Here is a 6000-nt window from a genome sequence, read left to right as displayed (position 1 = left end):
TTATGGAAAGCCTGACATGGATCAGGAAACTCTACTATTGAAATTATGCCCAGACCGGTCCCCACCATGGATTCAAACACGACAAACCTCTTCGACCACCTACGCAAGAATCATGTGAAAGTTTGTGGAGAGAGTTTATAGATGAGAAGCAAAAAAGAGCCGTCAGGTGCTCAAAATAAACCTTAGACTTAGTACTTCCAGATGTTTCTTTAGGTTGGAGGTGGAGTCTTTATAGTTGAGAGCAGCTCGGTTGCTGGGTCCATTGTGTAACTGACGCCACCAACATTACCAGGACACTTACACTAGAGCCTCTTATTGCGTGTTTTGTTTGGGTTTCCGGCAATGCGTGAAATCAACAAAATTAGAGAGAGTATAGCCTAACATATGAAACAGGAAAAGACCATCGTGTAATCCATTTATTTAGAAGTAACTGTATTCTAATTATTACCAATTTATCGGTAAATGTAATGGAATACAGTTACTTATATTTTGTGCTTTACATGCGTAACCCTGGTACATGTATACCGTTACTCCCTAACACTGCATCTATGTAAACATACTTACGGCCACTTTGTTAGGTAAACCTGTTCAACTACTCTTTAATCCAAAATGTAATCAGCCAATCAAATGGCAGCAGTCCATGCATTTCAGCATGTAGCGACCAGATGGTGATTGAAATCACTTTGATCGTGGTGTGGGTGTTGGTGCCACACTGGCTGGTCTGAGTGTTTCAGAAACTGCTGATCTGTTTAAATTTCCAGCACAAACATCTGTATGATTTACAGAGAGTAGTCCAAAAAAGAGAAAATATGCAGTGCCCGTAAAATGACAGTGAGTTCCCTGTACTCGGGTCTCCAGAGTCACCAGCTCTCAACCCAACAGAGCACCTTTGGAATGTAGTGGACCATGAGATTTGCATCATGGATGTGAAGATGACAGATATGCAGTAGCTGTGTGGAGCTCTCCGGTCAGTATAGACCACAAATATCTGAGGAACGTTTTCAGCACTTTGCTGAATCTCCACAAAGAATTAAGTCAGCTCTGAGGACGAAAGGGGCTCCAATCTAGTACTAGCAATGTGTACATTATTAAGTCACCAGTGAGTGTATATTTATTAGTAAAATGTTAAAAAATTAGCATTAATAGCATATCTTACCTTTGTCCTAAAATACTTTAAGCTTTCATGATCATATTCAGATCATGCTGCTGTTCATTTGTTTGTTTATTCACAGTGTGTGATGATCACTGGCAGTCAAATCTAAAAATTAGACGCCAGACAGCTGTAAAGTTATCAACATCACCCAATGAACAAATGACTATGAGTGAATGTTTCTGTGGCAACATCTGCAAGAATGCAAGAGACTGTGAAAACATAAGCTAAATTCTCAATAGGTGACCCCTTTTCATCCTTCTTTATCTTTCCTATCATCACATTAGTCACTATTTTCTTGTCTCCCTTTGTTGAACACGAAGGTCTGGATGATCAGCAGTTCTGTGTCCAGGAGAGGAGCTCCAGTCTCAAGCAGGAGGACCCAGAGCCTGCACAGACTAAAGAGGAACAGGAGGAAATCTACAGCAGTGAGGAAAGAGAGCAGCTTGAACTGAAGCAGGAGGATGAAAGCATTCATGTCTGGACCGGAGAACAGCTGGATTTGTTGTGGAAACCTGGAGTAAAGCAGACCAGAATAGGTATGTAAAAGTGTAATATACAGATTTCATAATATAGAAATGAATATGACTCGTAACAAAACGTCACAAAGTCACATGGCGTGCATTACCGCCTGGGGTACTGCCTCACTAAAGACATGTTTTCTGTTAGTACAGTAAAATAAAAACTGGGTTTCAAATCTTCTCTTGTTTAATAAAAACTAAAATTTCTACCAAATATAAGTCATGTTAGTCCAGAACTGTACACAGTATGTAGAGAAATGTTGAGACGCTGAAAACTGTGGATTATTGGCCACAAGGACCAAGTTGGAGTAACGAGCTGTACGCCTCATAAATGATGACTTTCTGTATGTAAACAGAATTCTTGGCTGTTCACTGCATGAGAGAGAATATTTAAATATCGCTCACATATCTGAGAGACATGCTCCAGAGTTCGTATGGGTGCTTGAAATCCTTGAAAATGCTTGAATTTTAATATTTTCTTTTCAAGGTTTGAAAAGTGTTTGAATTTCAGATGTGGTGCTTAAAAGTTCTTGAAAGTGTAACTGTATTTCATTCACCACAAATAACTCTCTGATTGAATAGTTTTCTTATCAGATAGAGAAATAAAATGAGTCGCAAAATGTAAAAGCAAAATTTCCCCGCCTGGGCTGCCTTGCGTCTGTTTCAACGTGTGACCCCGCCCCTCCCTCGGTCAGTCGGTGATGAGTGCGCTAACATACCTGTAGGTTGCTGTTTTAATGAGTGTTTGATGGAAAACGACAGTCGCATGATAGGTGAGTCCTAGTAAATAATTTTCCAGTACGTGTACGTTACACATGCTATTTGTAAAAATTATGATTATTATTTTGCTAGCTATCAAACTCGCTGGAGAAATGATTGAAATGCACTGAGTGTGATGCAGTATGGCAGCGCTATTATGGAATATGCTGTGAACTTAGCTAACAGTACTTAGCAGTAATATGAGTTAATTTACTCAAGTGAAAGCTTTAAACATTAGCCCGATGCATAACTAGCCAACTTAAGGCTTTCTGATTAACCCTCTGAGGTCGACGGACCCAGAGTCTCCATTTCAACTTGGGTCGAACGTGCGGACTTCAAACTATATACCAGTTTTTAAATTGTGTTGATAGGTCACGTAAAACCAATGTTTTTTGTTTTCTGAATAAAACAGTGGCGTTTAATCCGGGAAGAAACAATAAAAACTGTGTTTTCTAAGGAGAGCGCTAGCAAACACGCTTTGCTTGTGAGTGAAAAAAGAAAAAACACTCCTTCCCTATTGCTGGAAAAATGTACCATGTCGACCAATCAAAAAATGATATGGCAACATGTGGCATTTGGTTGCTTGGGAAGAGGGGGGAAGTTTTAGGAGTTACCGGCGAGAGAGAGCGAGTGAGCAAAAGAGAGAGAGAGAGAGAGTTTTGATACGTGAGAGATTTGTGACGTTTACCGTGTTTGGAGTCTCAAGTTAGTGTGTTGTCTTGTGTAGTTGGTGTGCAGTGTAGTCGTTGTTTTGTTTTTGTGTGTCAGTTCTACTAGTGAATGTCACAGTTGCTGCAAAAAAGCCACCAAAGGCAGGTTGCAGTGTAAACGCTGAGTGACACACCTGCTGTCAGACCTGCAGGATTTATCCCTGTGCTGTTCTCATCTGTGTCTTAGTGGATACAAAGTATTTTCTGGAGTTGCATAAATAATTTGTGTGCCTTCTTCTTTGATGCAGAACACCTGATTGTTCTGTAAATAGTTTGAAATGGTTATATAAAAAATGTCTGAGCCTTGGCTGCATTTGTAGGTAAATAGTACCATATAACTTTGTTGTTTGCAAAACTTGTGCATATTTTTTTTAAAAAATGTACAATTTCTATTTGCATTTCAAGTTATGAAAATGATTCGTTAAACATGCTTGTGATTTTTACAGTCAAAAATATCACTTTCTACTCGTATTTTAAATTTTGTCTGAATTTAGATAAATTGTGCTGATACAGTATGTCAAAATGAGAAAATAACAGTTTGGCAAGACAAACAGTTTTTAAAGGTGAAATATAGAGGCCAAATCAAAAGTAGTCAAAAACGGCCAATTATACCCTGGACCCCAGAGGGTCAAAGGCTAAAAGCAAAGTTGTCACCAAGTACTGTTTATATTTGTGTGTATTGCTGCAGCTTTTTTGAGTATTAACTTGGTGCCTTTGGGTGAAATAATGGTAATATGAGGGACCGATCCCTATGGTCACAAAGAATAACCACTTATTTCTGTGCTACCAAAGTTCCCCGGCTTTCATTCAAAATGTGTTTATGGTCAGCACCTACACATTAAACTACTTAAACATTATAAATGTCTTCAAGCTCACACTGAGGCCTGTGGGGCACTATCAGCCACTGAGACAGTACACACATTTATGTGTATTTGTATATGAATATTTCATACTTTAAGGCTGCCTGTTTATTTAAGGGAGATGAACAAAATACATTAGAATTGTACATAATAATATCACGGATGATAAATTAAATAGATTTTAAGTAGATGCTTGTGCATTCTTAAAGTCTTATATGTTGAATTGAACTATGTGATCTATTCAAAGCCTCTCCCAGTCAGTGCTGTTCTCCATGCCTGTCTGACTGTACATGATGTTATTAGCACAAACACTTTAAAGGTGATCATTTAGGACTTCAGCAATAATACAGACAGCAATGTAGTTAGCAATAAAACAGTTTAATTGGGAATTAACTTAAAAAACAAACAAACATCTGTCTCCTATTTTTTGTCACACAGGAAAGAAGCATCAATATCTGATGAGAAGACTTATTTATTTCTTTTTTTTGGGGGGGGGGGGGGGGGGGTGTTTCAAGAGGAGAAGAATATCTCTAACAAGTTGATTTGTTCACATTTTCACATCTTAATTTTTAAGTGAAATGTGTATTTTGAGTTTATACACTATGTATATAAGGCGACCGTTTCCTTTTGCAGTATTTTTGTTTGGTGTGTTTTTCTGTCTTAACAAAAGGGGAACAAAGGTGTTTAAGTTCACCTAGGATGATTTGTTTTAATTTTCACATGGTCTTACTGAGGTGATGCGAATTGAAACATGCATTCTTTTTTTTGGGGGGGGGGGATGTGCTGGAAAAGCTTGAAAAGGGACCTTGAAAGTGCTTAAAAAGTGCTTGAATTTGACCCTAAAAAAGGCGTATGAACCCTGATGCTCACAGTGTAACTTTTTTCTTGTGTGTTGTGTCCGTCAAGACCTCCCACAGCAACATGATTGTAAGCAAAATGAGGATCTGGATGACCCGCAGGTCTGTAGCCAGGAGAGGAACTCCAGTCTGGACCAGCAGGACACAGAGCCTCCACAGATTAAAGAGGAACAAGAGGAAATCTCCACCAATCAGGAAGAAGAGCAGCTTGCACTGAAGCAGGAAACGAACAGCGGCATCGTCTGGACCGGGCAGGAGCTGGGCATCATGTGGAACCCTGAAGTAAAGTTGCACAGAATAGGTATGCAAAACCTTAATAGATAGATTCAGTTTTGTATTAAGAAATCTAACTCATGTTGGATCCTAATCAGACCTCCGATATACTTTATAGGGGCACATGAAGAATTTAAAGACCAACTGCAATAAGGAAACTGACATAATATTCTAAGAGCCAAAATTTCTAGTCCGCCCTGTCAGGACTGTCTTATGTTGGAAATAATTGAGTACAAGAGAGAGGAAGACACCCTACAATGAGTTGAAACATCAGCTTGTTATTTATTCCTGCATATACATATTTGTCATTCATAGTGTCACTTTGTTTGTCCCTCACAAATTGCAGTCGTCACTCCTTCGCCTGTGCTGCGCCCCTGCACCTGCAGGCGCATTTACTGTGAATATCAAATTTAATAACAGGAAATAAACTAGGCATGCAATACTTTTCTTTCTTTTTTTGGCCACATTTTTTAAGTGACCTATATTTGACAACAGCATATTAAAAAAAAAACAAAAAAAAAAAACAAACCCTTTAAATTATGCTTTTGGTGTGCCATCTCAATGTTTTCAGTAGCCCCCATATGGCCACCCATATGAAAAAATTCATGAGCCGCCCCTGTACATTATGACTGAGTACATCCACTGAACCTTTTGTGGATAACATAATTATCCCCATTAGGACTGAACGATCATTTTAAAAATAAAATATATTGATTTGAAACTAAGCTTTTAGCAAACCACACAACACTATGTTAGGTGTGTCCTTGTGCCATGTGTTTCTGGGTCTTTCTTTCTTCTTCTGTTCCTTTGGATTCCAGCACAAGACCTGTGTAGTGATGTTATTGGTGGACTTCCTGATTGTGTGGCCAA

This window comes from Pelmatolapia mariae, linkage group LG18, assembly GCF_036321145.2.
Source record: "Pelmatolapia mariae isolate MD_Pm_ZW linkage group LG18, Pm_UMD_F_2, whole genome shotgun sequence".
NCBI lineage: Eukaryota > Metazoa > Chordata > Actinopteri > Cichliformes > Cichlidae > Pelmatolapia > Pelmatolapia mariae.
The sequence above is the reverse complement of the archived record's forward strand: the minus strand, read 5'-3'. Positions refer to the sequence as shown.